The 19087-nt window shown below is 40.5% G+C and overlaps 1 protein-coding gene across 1 annotated transcript in view; it reads right to left on the reverse strand.

Moving 5' to 3' along the window:
• Rala (RAS like proto-oncogene A) overlaps positions 1–3716 on the reverse strand; it is a 55919-nt gene extending 52203 nt beyond the window's left edge. Inside the window, exon 1 of the mRNA XM_038334877.2 lies at positions 3509–3716. The gene's annotated coding sequence lies outside the window, so the exon portion shown is untranslated. The remainder of the gene's footprint in view (positions 1–3508) is intronic.
• Positions 3717–19087: the final 15371 nt, after the last annotated feature.

A 19087-nucleotide genomic window follows, 5' to 3' on the forward strand; every position in this document is an offset into this window, starting at 1 on the left:
AGCACTGGCCAGAGAAGCCAACGGAATAAAACACAGACAGGGTGCTGTATATAAACCACTCCCAACTCACTTAGCAGCATTTTCAATGGGTACTACTATAGCTATTTGGCTGTGTTAAAAAAGACACAGAAATCTACAGCTTAAATGACTACCATCACGTTCTTTGTGCAAATGGGATTCTTATCTATCTTTACACTGCATCTGGAAGTCAAGATCATTTCATAACTGTCCATAATTACACTGTGAAACTCTGACACTTAAGTTTCAAAACTGAATCAAACAAAGAACTGGAACTTTAAGTTAAGGAAATTGTGTATGTTGGATATTCTGTCTCTTGTATCTAATACAGGACACTGTGCAGCGTTTTCAAAAAAGTATCATAATATCTAATTTCTATATGATTTATTGGTACTTTTCCTTCAGCTTTTCAAAGTTTTTTGCATTTAAGAATATTTATTTAATGCCTTACCTAGACTATTCTCTTGATTTTGAGGAAATAAACCCTCACATTTATGTATGATTAAATCAATGATGAAAATTCCTTTTTAAAATTTCTGCTGTTTTAAAAAACTCACAGAGTTTTAATTTCATTGTCTCTCTGATAAGCAAATTTTTCCAAACACAGTAACATAATAATGTGTCTCACACTAAAGAAAAGAAACAAAGAATAACTCTTCCTTATGGGGGCAAGAAAGGAGCTTTGCTATTTGGATCAACAGCCTCTTCCTTCTCATCTTTTAAACCAAGAGATGGACACATTCCCCAGACTAAGTCCATTAAAAAACGGTATTTTTTAAAGTACATTTTTTTTTTTCCAAACAGCCATGGCACTCATCTCAAACGGGTGCTGCAAAAGTAGAAAGTCATCAAAGTGCCCGAGCTGCCTTCCTAGTATCCTACAAGGACACTGGCAAGAACATTGCTCGACCACTTTCCACCTTGGCACGCACAGACCGTATGTAGGGGTACATTGTGTTCGCAAGCACCCCGGAAATAAAGATGCCAGCAGTTCCCACCTGAAGCTCCTTGGCTAGGGTCACTGGTGACTCCAGGTCACAAACTTCATGGCTGAGAGTGGTAAGAGCAGATCTGCTTTCTGGAAGCTCAGCTCAGTCACAATCACCTTTCCTGTGACTTCTAGGATTAGGTGCATGTTCAGTGCTCTTAGAAATGGTTACTGTACTTTCAAATCCTCTACTACACACTACCTTGTGAGCTGGGCCTCTGGCCAAATAACTTCACTTAGCATTGGGGAAGCCCACCCATCTTGCAGAGATATTGTGGAGATGAGAAAAAATATAATCAGTAGACTAGTATTAACAATCCTCTTGCCACAGTGCTTGAGAGGCAATCAATATATGAGAACTATCAATGTCAAGATGGTTGTTGAATTAAAGGGAAACCTAACTTCTCTACAGTATAAGAAACCAAAGGCTTCCCTCTCCCTAATCTAAGAACTAAAATGTCTTTGGAAACTTACTGACTCCTACCACTTCAAGATCATAATCTCTTTCCTAGTTAACATTCACAGCTTCTTATTCCAGTATTTGTAGAATGACTGCCCTTGTTACTCATTTTTGAAAGAATACAAGAACCTATTATTTGGCGGACCCATATGTAAGAAGTGATACTGGCACATTTACTTGTGCTCTGTAGAAACAGTGCTTAGAAAGCCAGCGCAGGGTCATATGTACGAGGAGAAAACATCAGCAGTTTGTCTGTATTTTGACAACCCTAAACTGAGAATAATGCAACCATCTGTAGGCCAAAATACTCCCTTAAAAGTGGTGAGCAAGATTCTTTCCTATAATTAATCTCCCCCACCCTGAAAACCCTAGGGGAAAAGAGTTGTAATAAAATACTGCTTCAAAATAAATGTTACACACAACTGCACACTCAGCAGAGGATCTCAGAACAAAAGCGTGAAAGGCCTGCTGGTAAAAGATGACAAGGTCACAACAGGGTGTCAGAAGACTTCAAAAGGAGCCACTCTGAGCATCCTGCTCTGCAGCGTGTTTCCAAGCAGCATCAACTCTTAGCTTCCGCTTTTTGATTAAGATTGGGTATGGTTATCAGCTCCAAGCATACACTTGCTGCCAGGAAATCTCCTCCTTCTAACTCTGGATATACTCTAGAAGTAAACACATAACAATGAAATAGAAATTATTATATCGTCTAATTACAATCCCTAAGTATTTTTAACTTCTTGAAGAACAGAGTTGTGAAAAGCAAATTCTTCCTGAGCTGCTCTTCTATCTTCTGAAGAACAAAACGGTGAAGCAAAATTTTTATGTTCCAAGAATCTCAAAGGAACAAAACTCCTCTAACAAAATTCTTTGGGGCCCTGCTAGTGACTGAATCTAATACCCTTTGTAGGGGACAACTGTCATTGAGCTACATACACCCCAGTCAAATGCAATTGCTTTTGGAAAGTGACTATGAGAGCAACTGCACACTCATTCATTAAGTGAAGACATGTGGGGGAGTCCAAGCATTTCACATGCAAACGGGAAGATAACACAGCTCCTACTCTGAAAAAAGTTAAGGTGGAAGAACACCTTAAGGGTCACAAGAGACGTTTACAAGAATATTGTATCAAAAGATCCAAAACACATAAGCCAATGGTATTCTAGACATATTAACAAACCTAAACCAAAAGTGATGCCCTCTACATTGAGAGGAATGAATCAGTTACCCAATATTGAGAATGTGATTAAAGCTGTAATTTATTTACAGGAAAAGAATTAAAGATAATTTTTAAAAGTACTAAAGGTTCTCCCAGCACACAAACCCAAACTGTAGATTGGGTGCTTTCCAGTTTGACAGGTAGGGCGTGGCACCAGAGTTCTCACAGGAGCTGAAAGATACTTGGATGAGCTCTCACAAATCTGGACACTCTGGTTTCCAAGCAAAGGCCAGTTAATTCCTTAATTTCCCCTAAATCCACCTCTAGTCACCACGCCTGTTCACTCAAACACACATATACCCAGTTAGAGCACACACATTTGATCTTCTACTCCTGGACATCTTTCAGGAACCAAGCGCGGAAGACACCCCACCCCCCCCCCAATCACACAATACCCACATTCCCTTCCTCTCCTAGAGGATAAACCTGTACAAGAGCCCACGTTATTCAGTTGGACGCGGAGCGTCTAAGACTTGAGTCTGATAAAGCCAGTCCTTTAACTGGCACCAAACCCTGGCGGAGAAGCTTGAAGAGCAGCTGCTCTGTATCGGCAAGGAGTGGATTGAAAGCGAGGGAGGACGGGGTGGAGTACGGCGCAGGGACTGCGGCTGCGGCGGCCCCAGGTCGCGGGCACCGCCCGGGCGCGGCCCTGGGAGGCACCGAAGTGATGCAGGTGACCTTCCGGAGAGGCCGCCCGTTCTCGGGGCGCAAACGGGTTCGAGCCCTGGCGGCTGGAGGGCCGTGCAATCACGGCGGCCGCGGGCCCGGCCCGTCGGACACACCCCCGCCGCGGCCCGGCCTCCCTGCCCGGCGGGCGCTCACCTGCACCGCGAGCCGCTCACCCCGCGGGCTCTCGGGCTTCGGCTGTGCCGATCGGACCGCGCTCGGCACTGTGCTCGGAGTTCCGGGCAGGGCGCTGCAGGAGTCGGGAGGGCGGCGGCGGCCTGGGCGGCGGAGGAGGAGGACTCCGGCGCTCCACTCTGGGGAGACCCACCCTCCTCCCGGCCGCTCTGCAGCAGCCGCCCCAGATCACTTCCGGGGCGCGGGGGAGCGGGGCGGGGCGCCCCCTGGCACTTCCTGTCGTGGGGCCGGAAAGACCATGGCGGCTACGAACAAAGGGTCTTGCGGCGCGGGCGAGGCGCAATGAGATAACCGCCTGGTGGCCTCACGGTCGCACTCTCCGCCTGCGAGGCGCGATCACCTGCCAACGCCTGGCCAGGGTTCCGGTGCCGCGGCGTCTTTGTCTTCTCAGAACACGGAGGGGCTCCTGGGGAAAGGGGGGGTTCCCTGGCAGGCGTTTTCCATTCAGCCTGCGACGTGGTTTATCGCAGATAAAATCTAGGGAGGTCGGTAGGTCGCCTCTCCCGGTTGGAGGATCTCGGTAGTTACCCTGAAGAACTGGCCTCTGCGGATGGACTTGTGGTTTCTTTTGGAGGAGGCTAAGGCCCCCTTTGACACTAGATATGGTGCCGAGTAAGTTGGTGGCCCAGTGACACACACTGATTCTCTTTAATTCAAAGAATGTCCACTCAGTGAAGTGGGCAGTCAAGAAAACAAAAGATTGGGCCTGTAGAAATGGATCAGCAGGTTAAGAGTACTGACTGCTCTTGTAGAGGACCCTGGTTCAATTCTCAGCACCCATGTGGCAGCTCACAGTTGTCTGTAACTCTCTTTCCTGTGGAATTCATGGCAAAACAATGCACATAAAAATAAATGTTAAAAAAGATTATTTGTGTGGAAGTGTGTATGGAGAAAAGAATTGATGACTTTACTAACTAGTTTATTTCACATACCTTTATTTCATATACAATGTTCTGCCTGCATGTATGCTTACAGGCCAGAACGGGGAACAGTTCTCATTATGGATGGTGTAAGCCACCATGTGGTTGCTGGGAATTAAACTCAGGACCTCTGGAAGAACAGTCAGTGCTCTCTATTAACCTCTGAGTCATCTCTCCAGCCCCCTAACTGTAGTTTTAGGTATAAGTAAGGCACCTTTTTCCAGTACAAAAGTGAAAATGGTAAAAATGGATACAAACAAAGGGGGGATCCCACAGAACAGGGACCAGACATGCACACTGAGAAGGTTGAGTAGCACATGTCACCCTGGGTTGTTGAGAAAGACGGGGCTGCAGAAGAACAGGAGTCAAATCATGAGTTGTCTTCTGTGCTGCGTATTCTAAATTCTGGGAGTAGAATGGCTAGGTAGATTAAAATTAAAGCTGTTGGTTTGTGAATGGAGGACTGATGGCCGGGGCGGGGTCTGGGTTCAGGGGTGAGCAGAAGGCATGCAGAACCGAAGGGGAAAGGAGCTGGGATCTTTGTGGCATTGGCAGGGAACTTTTGGAGGAGATGGTTTGAATGATGAAGCCATCCATATAAACTGAGGATTGTTTGCTGGGGCAGCTGGTGGGTAAGAAAATGGAACTGACAATGGCAATGTTTTGTTTTGCCTTGGGACAGATGCAGGATTTAAGTGTTCTTCCCACCCCCGCCGTGTGTGTGTGTGTGTGTGTGTGTGTGTGTGTGTGTGTGTGTGTGTGTTGGGAGGGGGTTGATGTTTGGAGACAGTGTCATTTATCCTAGGCTGACTTCCAATTGGCCACTTAATTGAGGATGCCCTTGAATTTCAGACCTCAACGCCACCTCCTGAGTGCTGGCCATACAGACCTGTTCTACCACGTCTTGTTTGTGCTGGAGATGAAACCCTGGGTTTCATGCCAGCAAGCACTAACAGCTACATCTTCATTGAATCAAGGTATACTTTACTAAAGAGGTAAAGAATGATAGACATAGGTTATGGGAGAAGGATTTCTTTAGTTTGAAGTAAGAGTGGTGTTTTCAGAGCCTAGGGGTGGTGGTGGCGCATGCCTTTAATCCCAGCACTCGGGAGTCAGAGGCAGGTGGATCTCTGTAAGTTCGAGGCCAGCCTGTTCTACAAGAGCCAGTTCCAGGACAGGCTCCAAAGCTACAGAGAAACCCTGTCTCGAAAAACAAAAAGAAAAACCAAAACAAGAGTGGTGTTATCTAGTGGCTGTTGCTATATGGTGGATTCAGAGTTCTGGAGGGACTGGAGGAACTGAAGTTAGAAACACCATGGATTTATATTGCCACATTCAAGATGCAGACTCACTTTATTGAGCACAATTACAAAACCTTTTCTCTTTTCTGCCTTTACTTGAGAAAATTTTTTAAATACTATATTAATATATCTCACTATCCACATTTTAATATTTTTTTTTTTTTTTGGTTTTTCGAGACAGGGTTTCTCTGCAGCTTTTTTAGAGCCTGTCCTGGAACTAGCTCTTGTAGACCAGGCTGGCCTCGAACTCACAGAGATCCGCCTGCCTCTGCCTCCCGAGCGCTGGGATTAAAGGCGTGCGCCACCACCGCCCGGCCACATTTTAATATTTATTTTCTATAATCTAATGGTAAAATGACTGTAAAGGTCAGGCACACCAGAAACAGAAGGCAGTGCTAACCATCATATAGTCCTGCAAACTCAAATGAAGTGTTATCTGTGTACTTTTTAATAATAACAGCATGTACTAGCCACAGATCAAGTGTTGAGGACAGCGAGCTTCACAAATAGCTGTGGTATGGAGAACTGGAGTGAGCCGTAGAGACACCATCAGAGACAAACTCAGATTCATCAGACTGTCAGCCATTGCTTAGTTCACAGCTATGTCAGCCTATCTTCAGACGACAGAAATCAAGCTTCGTTTGAACAGAAGCTTCAGAAAGCCACAAGTAACAAAGCATATTTAATAGCTATAGCAGCCAACCAAACACAAATTACAAGTTTTGTTATATGCCCATAGAATAGTGTTTTTAATATATAATGATAGACCTGGTTACCTTTAGTTTTTAGATTTCTTAAGTCTACTTTCTTAGATTTCTTAAAAGCACATTTAAGTGTTTTTAAACCATGTAATTACATGTAGCAGCTTTAGTTTGTAATCTTGTCATTTAAAAAGATGAGTCTGAGCCGGGCGGTGGTGGTGCACGCCTTTAATCCCAGCACTCGGGAGGCAGAGGCCGGCGGATCTCTGTGAGTTCGAGACCAGCCTGGTCTACAAGAGCTAGTTCCAGGATAGGCTTCAAGTCTACAGAGAAACCCTGTCTCGAAAAACCAAAAAAAAAAAAAAAAAAAAAAAATGAGTCTGAAGGATTATGACAAATTTGAGATCAATTTAAGCTACATAGTGAGCCTTGTCTAAACAAAACAAAAAGAAAGTAAACCCCCTCTATGAACTGAGAATGAGAACATTAACTGAGTCTTTTTTGTTTTTGCTCTTCCTCCAATACCCCCAGTTTTAGGATTTGGAGACAGAGTATTATATAACTAATCTCCTAACTTTCTACATTACCAAAGATGACCTTGAGGCACTGGTCCTTCTGACTCCACCTCCCAAGTGCTGGGATCACAGTCATTTGTCACCCCACCTGCCTTGAATACTTCTTGTTCATCACATGACCCTAGCAAAGTTACTTAACCTTTCTGTGTGTTAGTTTCTCTGCCTATAGAATAAAGGCAATAACTTTCTACTGGTCTGCTTTTCAGAGGCACTATAAGTATAAGCTCTCCAAGAATTTAAACAAAAAGGCATTATAAGTAGGTATTACTAATTGAACTAGTATTAGCTAGAACTCAGAGCATCACTATTGTCTAGTAGAACTGGGAGCATTCAATACTAGATTTGCTCCTTGAGCAAATCAAAGAACATAAAAGATCTTTTCAAATGTGCTCAGATTTCCTCTTGAATTGCAAATTTGCTTCTGTTATTTATGAGCCAAATCTTATACATTAAGATACACATAGTATAGTAATAACAAAGAAAGCTTTAGTAAACAGTTCCTGTGTTCATGGCTATTCATAGGTTAAATATACTTCAGGGAAAGCTGCAAAGTAATTGTGATTTTTGTGAGGCATATCAGAATTCATGACTACTGTAGTTATCTGAGATTTTGTGTTTAAAATATTACTCGCATTTCTGTGGAATAATAGAAGTTTACATTCACCTACATGCTTATCTGAAACTTAATGTGAGCATTCCTGTGAACCTGACATTTGTATCACTGGTTAGACAAATGTATAGTGATAGGTAGTGTCTCACGAGGACTGTTCAGGTTTTCTCATGAATGGAAGATATTAGGTTCATAGCATCAATATTTCTTTAGGGAAATATTTATACATATAAACATTTAAACGTATTCTTGGCTAAATAATGCATATGTATAGACATGTTTATTATATACCAATTTATAAAAGTAAAAAGATGCACTAATTATACATCTTGAAACATCAATTAAAATCCCTAAGATGTATTGGGGCTAAATAGAAAAGTGGTTGGTTAATAGTTTTTCACCACTGATTAAAAAAAAAATCAGAGTATGTGTTTAAGTAGTGTTGCAGTTATGAGCATTCTAAGACACACAACAAGTCAACATTGTATTTCATTTTGTGTGCACAACAGTTTATGAGATTTTTGTTTGTTTCAAGAAGTTGTCCCAAATGTTTTAACGTCATTCCTAAGCACTCAAATCTTTATAATTTTCAGCTAATAGAATCAGACTTATCCTGTATTATGGTTGGTTTTAATGTCAGCTTGCCACAAATTAGAATGACCTGAGCAGGGAGCATCACTTGAAGAAGTGTCCTGATACTTTGGCTGATATGGGAGGTTCATCCCTGGTTGTGGGTGGCACCTTCTGATTGCTGTCCAGGTCAAAGGTATGGCAGAAGGAAAATCAATTTGCATTTTTTGTCGTATGGCTTTCCCTCTTGCTGAGTTATTTGCCCCGTTGTTGCTGTTGCAGATTCCTTCCCCAAGATCAGAACAAACATTTTCAAGCTTTTGTTATTGATTAGGGATCAGAGGCTCTATAGGAATCTTACATGCTACCAATGTCTAGAGAAAATGCCCCTGAGATTTTCAATTGCACTGTTCCTTCTCATACTTCCTACTATGTTAATCTGGATATGACAGTTATATCAGAACATTTCTATTACTTGAGTGTTTGTCTTATTATTGGCTGCTTGCAAACTCTCTAAAATTCAGCCAAGCTTATATTTTAATTGTATATTTATAGCCTGAAGATGAGCACTTTGTTTTACTTATCTTTATATTCTTCAAAGATGTCAGATATAAGTATTCAGAAAATATCTTTAATAATGAATCAAAAGCATGTTGTATTTAGAATGGGAAAGAAAACCCTAATTTTGCTTATGAAACTTTGAGAGGCATGTGTGTGTGTGTGCAGATTTCCTGCACATTGACATAAAAATTTTTCATTGCTGTAATAAAATACCATGGCCAAAAGTGTGGAGGTGTCTTAGTTACTATTCTATATTACACTTTCATATCACAGTTCTTTATAGAGGAAGTCAGGGTAGGAACTCACAGCAGGAACTGAATCAGAGGCCTTGGGATAATGGTGCTTACTGGCTTCCCTCGCATGGCTTGCTCAGCCTTCTTTCTTATATAACTCCACATGAGCTGTCCAGGGGTGGTACCAACCACAATGGGTTTGGCCCACCCACATTAGTCATTAATGAAGAAAACACCACTCAGGCTTGCCCACAGACCAATCTGCTGAGGGCATTTTCTTAGTTGTGGGTGCCCCTCCCTGGAGGACTAGCTTGTGTCAAGTTGAGAAAAAACTAACCAGAACAGGGAGTTTGTTGTTTTATTTTTTTTTTAGGTTAGTATGACTATTGCCTCAGTTTCCAGATTAACTTTGTTGATATCATGCCATGGATATAGGTAAGCTGAAGTAGAGGCTGAGAATGGATATCACTTATATGTCCACATGAATGTACCTATCTGTGCATAGGTTTTTTAAATGGCCTCATTGATGTGGTTACAAAGAATGGCATCCTGACAACTTGAGACCTTATAACCCTTAGAATCCATGTCTACCCTCGTGGATCACACATTTTCAGACTTTCTGTAAGATTAGAGGAAAAGACTATTCAGTGATTACCAATGCAACTGCACATCAGAGTAATGGAAATTCAGACACCCCAATTCCTACCCTAAGCATAGTCAATTAAAGTATGTTGGGTAAACTACAGGGCATTTGCTCCCTCAGATTCTGATGAGTGGCCAGGTTTGGGAAGTTCTGGTTCTTATAATGTCTGAGATTGTACAGAACACTAAATAGAACCAACAACTGCCGCAAGTCTCACGAGTCTAACAAACTATTATCATTAGGCTGTTGTTGGCTTCTTAGTGACTATATGATATTGCAGAATGGAAAGGTGAGACAAAAATTTTTTTCCTGTGGTTTTTTAAGATCAAATTCTGCTGTGTAGTTTTAATATTTAATGTGGATAACACCTGTAGAATCCCTACTGGTGTGTGGTAAGGCTGAGAAAGATGAACACGTGGTCTCATTGTCTGGTTCTAATGGTTACCTTACTCTGGGTTAAATCAGGTAAAATCTCAGCAGATATTAACATTTTCTGTATAGAAAAGCAGTCTAAATAAAGGTGGTAACAATCTTTCATTTGTTATGGGAGCCTTGATCCACATAGCTGAAGACGTTTTCTATATTGATTATATTAATATGCTCGGATGTGAAATTTTTGAGATGATTATATGTGTCTGTGTACAGGTTCTCATGGAGTCCAAAATGGTCTTGAACTCACTTTCCAAGGACAGCCTTGAAATTCCGGTTTTTCTTCTTCTAACTCCCTAGTACTGGTATTCCAGGCATTCACTGTCATACCTAGTGTCACTTTTATGATGCGTTACAAGAAACGTTACTAAATATAAATTAATATAAAATAAAAATTTGGATCTAGAGTTGTGTAGTATCTTGTATTCATAAGATATAGGTAAGGTACATGAAGTATTTTACATTATTCTTTTATCATTGTATTAATTATTTAGAAGCCATTATCAGCTTAGAGTGATCTTTCTAGTGAAATATTTCACTTCAATCATATAATAGATACACTTGATTATGTTTAATTCCCTGCAGATTTCTTCAGTCTTTTAATATTGAATGTTTCATACTTGTTAGTAATAAAAATGTGAATTTTATCACTGGAAATGAATGAACCCAAATTAATGTGTTAAAGTGCTCTTCAATGCATTTGACAAAGGAGGAAAATGAACTTTGGTCAGTGTCTGTGAATATCAAAATCGAGGTCCACTTTAGCTCTTATTCAATTTTATGTTACTTTCCAGAGGTATTATCACAGCTCAGCATCAGTTTCTAGCGGCTCCTGTGTCCACAGAATACTTTCATATCTTCATGCAGAGTTCTAATTTAATTTAAACGAACTTGTTAAAGTGAGCTATTTTATAAACAGATTGGGTTTTCCCAGAGAAGTGCAGAAATAAGGACAGAGCAGAAGAGAAAGTATTTATAAAAGCCGCATGGATCTAGCAGGCAGTAGCCAGCAAGTACAGATCAGAGAAGCCAGAAGAAGCAAGTGCTGTTAGAGAGGAAGCAGGTATTTAAGCTCAGAGTTAAGGAAGGGGGATGAGGTCACCACTTACTGAAAACGTAATATATTTCAGACCCTGAATAGGTACCCTAGAAATGGAGTCCCATAATGTTCCTAATGTGCAGGTGCTTGTGTCTTCATACTAAAAACAGATAGTAGTAATAATTAGACACTTGAATGAATTCTGCTTTCTTTGTATCATTATTACATAGTTTATTATAAGAATTCACTGAAAAATTAAGGATGCATATTATTGAATATAGTAAAGTTAACTTATTGACCATATTCATTGTTTATGCCTTCTTTCTTTTTTATAGTAAGAGACCATTTTTCTTGCTTGCTTGCTTATTTACATAATTTTTATTGATTCTTTAGGAATTTCACATCATGCACCCTAATCCCACTCATTTCCCAGTCCTTCCGTATCTGCCCCCACCATTGTAACTTCATGCCACGAAAGAAAATTTTAAAAATGAAAATAAAAACCATAAACAAACAAACAAATCTCACTGATCCCTCTGGACGTGACCTACTTCTCCATTCCACTGTGTATGTACCATTCTGCTCCTCTGTCTATCCTGCCTCACCATCAAATATCGGTTTATTGTAGTAGCCTTGGGAGCAACTGTGTGTCTCACACACTATACGTTTTTGCTCAAACATCTTTCCTTGCAAAGGTTCACTGCAATTAGTTGTTGGTCTGGTTCGAGGAATCTGGCTTTGGCTACACCACCAGTCTGGACTTTCACCAAGACTCCACTCGGACATCTTGCTGTTGTCCTGAGTTATGGAGATCCCGTGGCTATGGTTCAACAGAGCTGGCTCCTTCCCAGTTCCAGGAACTTATAGATTGGGTAACTGTTGGGCTGGGCCAACTCCAAGTCCTGAATCTGGAGGTTTTAGGATATGTCAATTTTCAACTCCATCAGAGACCTGAGAAGGATAAATATTACCTGAATAAATAGGAAGTGAAGAGCAGGCAACTTCCAAAACTATAAAAATGATGAAGACAGCTGGTGGCCTTGACAGTCACCCAAGTTTCCTCTATAATATTGGAGCATCCATCTTTGGCCTACAGGCCCAGTAAATCTGATAGACTTTTCTGTGAAGCAGAAATTTTGAAGGACAGTTCTTCCTTATTTTGGCAAAGTTAAAGCAGTTGACTTCCTTTGTGTCCTGCTCTTCTAATTTGGATGGCATTCTGTCAGCAGTTAGGCAAGGGCAGTTTCTTTGCACATTTGAGGCAAACTCCATATAAAGGTTCTTTGATGCTTATAACCTTTGAAGTAGATTGGTGCTGCCAGAGCAGATATGTCTCACTGTCATAAAAGATTTATGTTATGTTTCTTTGGCAGCAAACAGCAATGTGAAAGTGTTTCCCAGCTTGCTTTTTAGCTATGGTGTTTTTGTCACAGCGATGGAAATTCTAAGACTCAGCTAAGACTCCTTTACCTCAGACTCTAACTTGTTTCAAGTTGACACACACATTCAGCCAGTACACTGTTATATTAGAATAAACTAGAATGTACTACAGTAACAGGAAAACTTAAAAATCTCAGTGGCTTTTACCTCATGCTTGTTCATTATATGTGTATGGTTTGCTGGGTTTGTTGTTTACCAATGTTAGGAACTCTGCCATTTGAGGCACCACGATGCTCACTGACAGAGAACCTTCCAAATATTTCTCTGAATTTAAAGTGGCATACTTCCATGTGTGTACTATTCCCTTTCAAAGTGAATAAGCAGACCACATGCCTATAGAGAAAGGAGTACAAATGTTTGTGTGTAGCCCAGTGATACAGTCTTCTCGGGGTATCTTAATACAGTAACTTCTAGTTTTATGTAACATCAATCCAGCTCAGTTCTGCTTAAAGAGTGATGAAGAAAACACTGTTTGATTTAAAAATGCAACAACAAGAATAGCTCATAAAAGTAAAGGAACTATTTCAATGAAAAGGCAGGAATGTACCTAGGCCTCACAGATTGGGAACCAACACTATCCAAGTCTTGTCTCTCTCTGTAGGTTTGTTTCAGCCTCTATCACAGAATGATTGCTGTCCCTAATGCCACTGATCCTTCCAAGCCTCATGCTTGTTGATTTCTACCTCATCAGGGCAGGCTAAATTTTTGCTTTTTTTTGTTTTGTTTTCTTAATAAATCTGGGTCATAGGAGTCAGGTATATACTTCTGGATCACCTGCCTGTGAAATAGGTAACAGAGTCAGAGAACAAATTCAATCACCTGCTCCTCATGAATGGATGATTGTGATGGCTGCTTTTATGTGTCAATTTGACTAGACTGCAGGCAGTTACTTAACCAAGTTCTAAGTTCTAAACTAGGTATTTCTGTGAAGGCAGTTTATATGTAGCTGCCATGCGCAATTGGCAGTTCAAGCAGATGAGACTACCTTCAATAGCACGAACTGGCATTGGCAGTAGGCAACTTTATGCAAATCATTCTGAAACAAGAAAGTATATGTTCAGTTCTATAAGGGTGAGAAAAGCCTTATAGCCTATAAATGATGTTGGTTATTTTTATTATTGCAGTGTTATTTTGGTATTACATCTGGGGTGTAATAAGATTTTTATACCTAAAACTAGATAGAAATTCTTGGGCACACCCTCATGTTTATGCAGAAATCTAACATGTAAGATGGAATCTGTATCCTACCATCTCCTGGATTCTATTTCATCTTAGTCAGCTCACTAGGGTGGATTCAATCTGATCAGTGCAGAAGAATGGTTCCACTTTCTCTTTTGTTCTTCAAGGAGACACAAACTAATCACTGTCAAAGAGAAGGAGATTAGAAGTCTATGTTCCTTTTGCATTTGCACAAGCCTTCCAGTGATAAAGGAAGATTTAGCTATAAGTGGGTGTTTAATACACTAGCACTCTTCAGCTTGCCAAAAATTTGTAAAATGGAAGTTGAAATCTAAATCCAAATGTCTCTGTAGTTTTGAAATGCATTTTAAAATACAATTTTTAAAAATACAAAGTTTAAAAATGCAATATATACCCATCTTTCTACTTCTGACTTGTGATGAAACTTTCTCTTTGGGAGCTGACAGTGGTTGGGGAGGGAAGAGGAAGAAGTCACAAAGGAAAAAAATAAAGCAATAAGCTGATACCATACTGAGATTTGAAATTTGTAGATTTATGAGATGGTATAGATAAAAGTTTTCAACTACCACAGACTATGTATTAGATTTCTCCAGAGAAACATGACCAATTTTGCATGGGTGTATAGATGGTGGAGGAGGAGGAGAAGAAAGAGAGATTGATTTGGTAATAAAAACTGAAATATCCTAAAACCTCCAGGTAGCAAACTAAAGCCACAGGGTATGCAGTACTTCACTGCTTTGTTCAAGTCTAAGTATGGAATAAGTTAAAGTTTTGAGAAGTGGTCTTACGTTGCAGAGGCTGGCCTCGAACTCCTGATCTTCCCACTTCCACTCATATGTGCTGGTGTTAAACATATTTATGTTTCGATTCTTGAACCAGTTGTCTTGGCACCAGTAAGAGTTCATATTTTAATAGGAGACAGAAGTCAAAAATAAGGAAAAGGATGGTTTACATCAGAAAACATGCGAGAGAAGTTAACTGGAGAAGAAAACAAAATTTATTAAATACATGTATGGAATTATCAAAGAAATGTTAAAATTTAAAAAGAGAGAGAGAGAGAGAGAGAGAGAGAGAGAGAGAGAGAGAGAGAGAGAGAGAGAGAGAGAGAGAGCGCTTAGCTTTAGGTCTGGCAAGAGGTGTTTTTTCTTCCTTGAGGAGGTCAGCACTTCTTTATTCTATTAACTGGAGATTGTAGGCCCCATGATAGATGTAAATCACTTCACTCCTGACTTTTCTATTAATCTTATCCATAACCAACCCCAAAGATATGCATGCAATATCTATATGACATACCTTTTAACATAAACAATTCTGAAATGCAGAGTTTTCTTTGAGACTCAATGTCAGTGTTAGTAACACTGCATACCCAGTAATCCTGAGTTTCTTAGGAATCTATTCCTCTTGTGATTCAGGTGAATTGGGTTGGTCTGAATACTCTCTGGCCTAAGTCAGTCAAGGGATTTCAGAATGAGAGCAAATTTTCCTGGCATGAGATGTCCAGTATTTCTTTTAATTCTTTCAGGATGATTTTTTTCAAAGCCATTTTCCTGACACTGAGCCCTAGACTGATCCAGTTATGTAAGATTTCTTTTGCTCAGTTAAAACCCACTTATAAATAAAAACTTGTGTCTGTGTGTATGTGGTGTGTATGTGTGGATGTGTGGGTGTGTAACTTTACCAAAAATAGGTATATTTGGAAAATAATAGTAAGTTCCCCACGAGGACCAATGAATTCCATCTTCATCCACTATTGCACCATTGCACACTTGTCTGACAGGTTGGTATTGTATCTCACCGGGTTCACAGCTGGGTAAGACTGTTGATTTTTCTCCTGTGGTAATCTGCATTTTCATAGTGCTATGAAAGTTAGTCAATAGGGAGGAAGCTTCCAGCTGTATTTGTCTACACCTTAAACCCAAAATATGTGGTGTTCTCAAAAGGTCTTACTATCTACTTCTGGTAGGCAAAAAAGAGTAATGGCCATAGTCTATTTTATTTTGGAGGCCTCTAGAAACTTCCTAACAAACCACTCAAGAAAGGTGTATAGTGGTATTTGTGTGTGTGTGTGTGTGTGTGTGTGTGTGTGTGTGTGTTTTAACAAATAAAGCTTGCCTGAAGATCAGAGTGCAGAACTAAGCCATTAGAGGCCAGGGAGTGGTGGCACATACATTTAATCCTAGGACTCAAGGCCACCTTGGGCTACATGAGATTGAATGTGTTTAAAAAGAGAAATAGGTACTCCCAGCACTAGGGAGTCTCAGCACTAGGGAGATGAAGGCAGGGGTGGTGTGTCTGGGTGGAGAGGGGTATATAAGGCGGGAGGAGACAAGAGCAGTGCAGTCTGAGGTTCAGTGGAGAGCAGCGCAGTCTGCAGTCACGTTGAGGACAGGATCGCCCCTTTGAGCCTTGGTAGAGGTAAGAACTCTCTAGTGGCTTGTCTGCTTTGCTTTTCTGATCTTCAGCTTGAATCCCAATATCTGTCTCTAGGTTTTTATTATTCATGCTACAAGGTGGGATCACCTGATGCTGTGATTTTCATTGAATAACCTATGGCTTCTGGGAGCGGTATTATCTACCATGTTTTAATTATATTTTCGAAGTATTGTTCACTAGTTGTACAAATAGTACTAACTACTGTCCGCATGACCTTCTCATACATCTTTTGTTTTGGTTGTCACTCCCAATCTCTTCCTCTCTCGTCCCTCTACCTCCATCTCTGCTTAAGCCTTCTACACCCAGTGTTCTCCTTCCCTACTTTCACATCACAAATGTTCTACTATTCCCCAAGAGGAGGAAATGTCAAGGCAGCATAACAATTAGCCTATGACATAGTTATTACTCACGGCACTTATTAAAGTTTATAATGAGAAGTTAAAGTAAGAATAAATGAAAACTGTCGAGTTTAATAATAAAAAGATAATGCAAGAGTTTGAAGTTACAGAAAAACAGGTGGGGGAAAAAGCAACTATAATTGTGTAAGAGAAACCTCAGGTTTTGCCTTGAGCTAATAAGAAAAGTACTCAGGACTCAAGGCCTCACTCACCAAGGACTTTAGTTTATAAAAATCCAAATCTGTTTAAAATGGAAGAAACTGAACAGAAAATGCCACTGAAGGTGTTTCCTGTTAAAAAACCCCAGGCGGTTAGGGAGGTGTTTTCCAAGGTTCGGCTGCCAAGGCACGTGGAGACTCCTACAGCTGTGGTAGGAGACCATACTATATCTAAAGTTGGCAGTAGAACTTAGCAGTGCCATCTTTGTAGATTTTTGGACATGCAAAATTGAAGAGTTACAGGATGATGAAGGTCTGTAATATGATTCTGGAAAGCTGAGGTCTGGAGCGCATGCTGGGGCCTGATTACCTGTACGGATGTCACTGTGTGTGGCTATGAAGGTGACGCCTCAGTTTCAGTGGAGATCCTGAGATACGGGTTATGGGCTGAGGAGAGCTGCAGACATTGAGTGGGTGGGCTGAAGAGAGAGAAAGCACATGGGCTTTAAGTAGCAGAGTCAGAGCTAGGGCTTCTCATGCCTGCAATATGCCACCACAAACCCCAGATATGGGACATGAAACTGCAGGACATGGTATTTTCCCTGCTGGGTTTCATGTTTGCTTTGTCCCAGTCTTGTTATCTCCCCATTCCTCTCCTTAGGAATGGGGATATTTTATCTATATCATTGTATATTAAAATATTTGACTCTGTGGGTTAATTGGTTGTTTTTCAGGGACTCACAGTTATGAGCTTGCCTTGAATATAAGAAGAGATTTTGTACTTTGAGATGTTAGAGCTCTTAAGGCTTAGGAGACTTTTAGAGATTAAAAATGTACTTCATGAAATACTCATAAACCTTTTGGGGTAATGGGTAGGATGTTATATATTAAAGTGATGTGTTGCAGTGTTGAGTTGACAAGGGATGAGCTTACCACTATTAATCTTCATTGTCAGCTTGACTGGGTTTAGCACCACCAACAAGACACACCTCTGGGCATGTCTTGATGATGTTTCTGGAAAGATTTAGTTGAGAAGGCTTGCCACCATCTCATGGGCTAGGGTCCCATAGTGAATATGTTTTTTTTTTTTTTTTTTTTTTTTTTTTTTTTGGAGAAAGCAAATTGAACACTAGAATACATCCCCCTCTGCTTCTTGACTGCTGATGCAATGAAGGGATGTCTCACATCTTCATTGCAATTTCTTCCCTGCTGTGATAGACTATGTTTTTTCTAAAGTGTAGGTCAAATAAATCCTTTCTTCCTTAAGTCACTTTTGTCTGGTACATTTTCATAGCTAGGAAAAACCCATGTAACTAACACACATAGAAGTTTGGTTTACTAGCTTGGCCTTGTATATATGCTAAAAGTGATACAGAAAAATCAATAGATGTAACTGTCTGTTACCATCTCAGTCTGTTTACCTCATCTTCTTATCATTAAACTGCTATTGGCAGAGGAGCAATTCTGCCTGGTCTAGGTAAATGGAAGAGACGTTTGCTCCGAAATTGGCTATGTTCTTGATTCCCTCTTGCCTCGGAGCCAGGCACTTCACCTGTTCTTGTGCTTAACTGCAAATTGTGATAATGATAGATACATCTAATTCAACCATCTTAGAGGAAGATGCAGGAGGATCACAAGTTCAGGGCCAACCTAGACTACATAACGAGACCATGGCTCAACAAAACAAAATGAAACCAAACACAAGAAGAGATGTACCTGAAGAGCAATTTCATTTTCCATTTACCCTTGTTTTACCATTTACCCTTGCTTCCTTTTACTCTGCTTATATAAAATAATAACAGCTGAAGGTTCTTTTTAGAGCACATACAATCTCGTTAGAAAATCCTAGCATCTGGAGGGAATCTTTATCACACTGTTAGGCTGTGATAATAAAGTATCACCAACTGAATGGTTTAAGCAACAGAAAATTATCATTTAATAGTCCTAGAAGCTACAAATATGAGATCATGATGCCATTGGTTTCTTTATTTTATTTTTCATGTTCCTGTGTATGTGATTATGGGTGTGTGTTATGGGATATTTGTTTACACTGTGAATATGTGTCTTTGCCAAGGTACCTTCTGATTGGTTTAATAAAAGTCTAAATGGCAATAGTTAGGCAGGAAGAGGTTAGGTGGATCTTCCATGGACAGAGGACTCTGGGAATAAGAAAGGTAGAGTCACCAGCTAGACATGGAGGAAGCAGCATGGGCAGTATGGAGAGATGGGGCAATGAGCCACGTGACAGAATGCAGATTAAAATAAATGGATTAATTTAAGTTATAAGAGCTAGTGGGACAAGCCTAAGCTAAGGCTGAGTTTTCATAAT

This window comes from Arvicola amphibius, chromosome 6 (genome assembly GCF_903992535.2).
Source record: "Arvicola amphibius chromosome 6, mArvAmp1.2, whole genome shotgun sequence".
NCBI lineage: Eukaryota > Metazoa > Chordata > Mammalia > Rodentia > Cricetidae > Arvicola > Arvicola amphibius.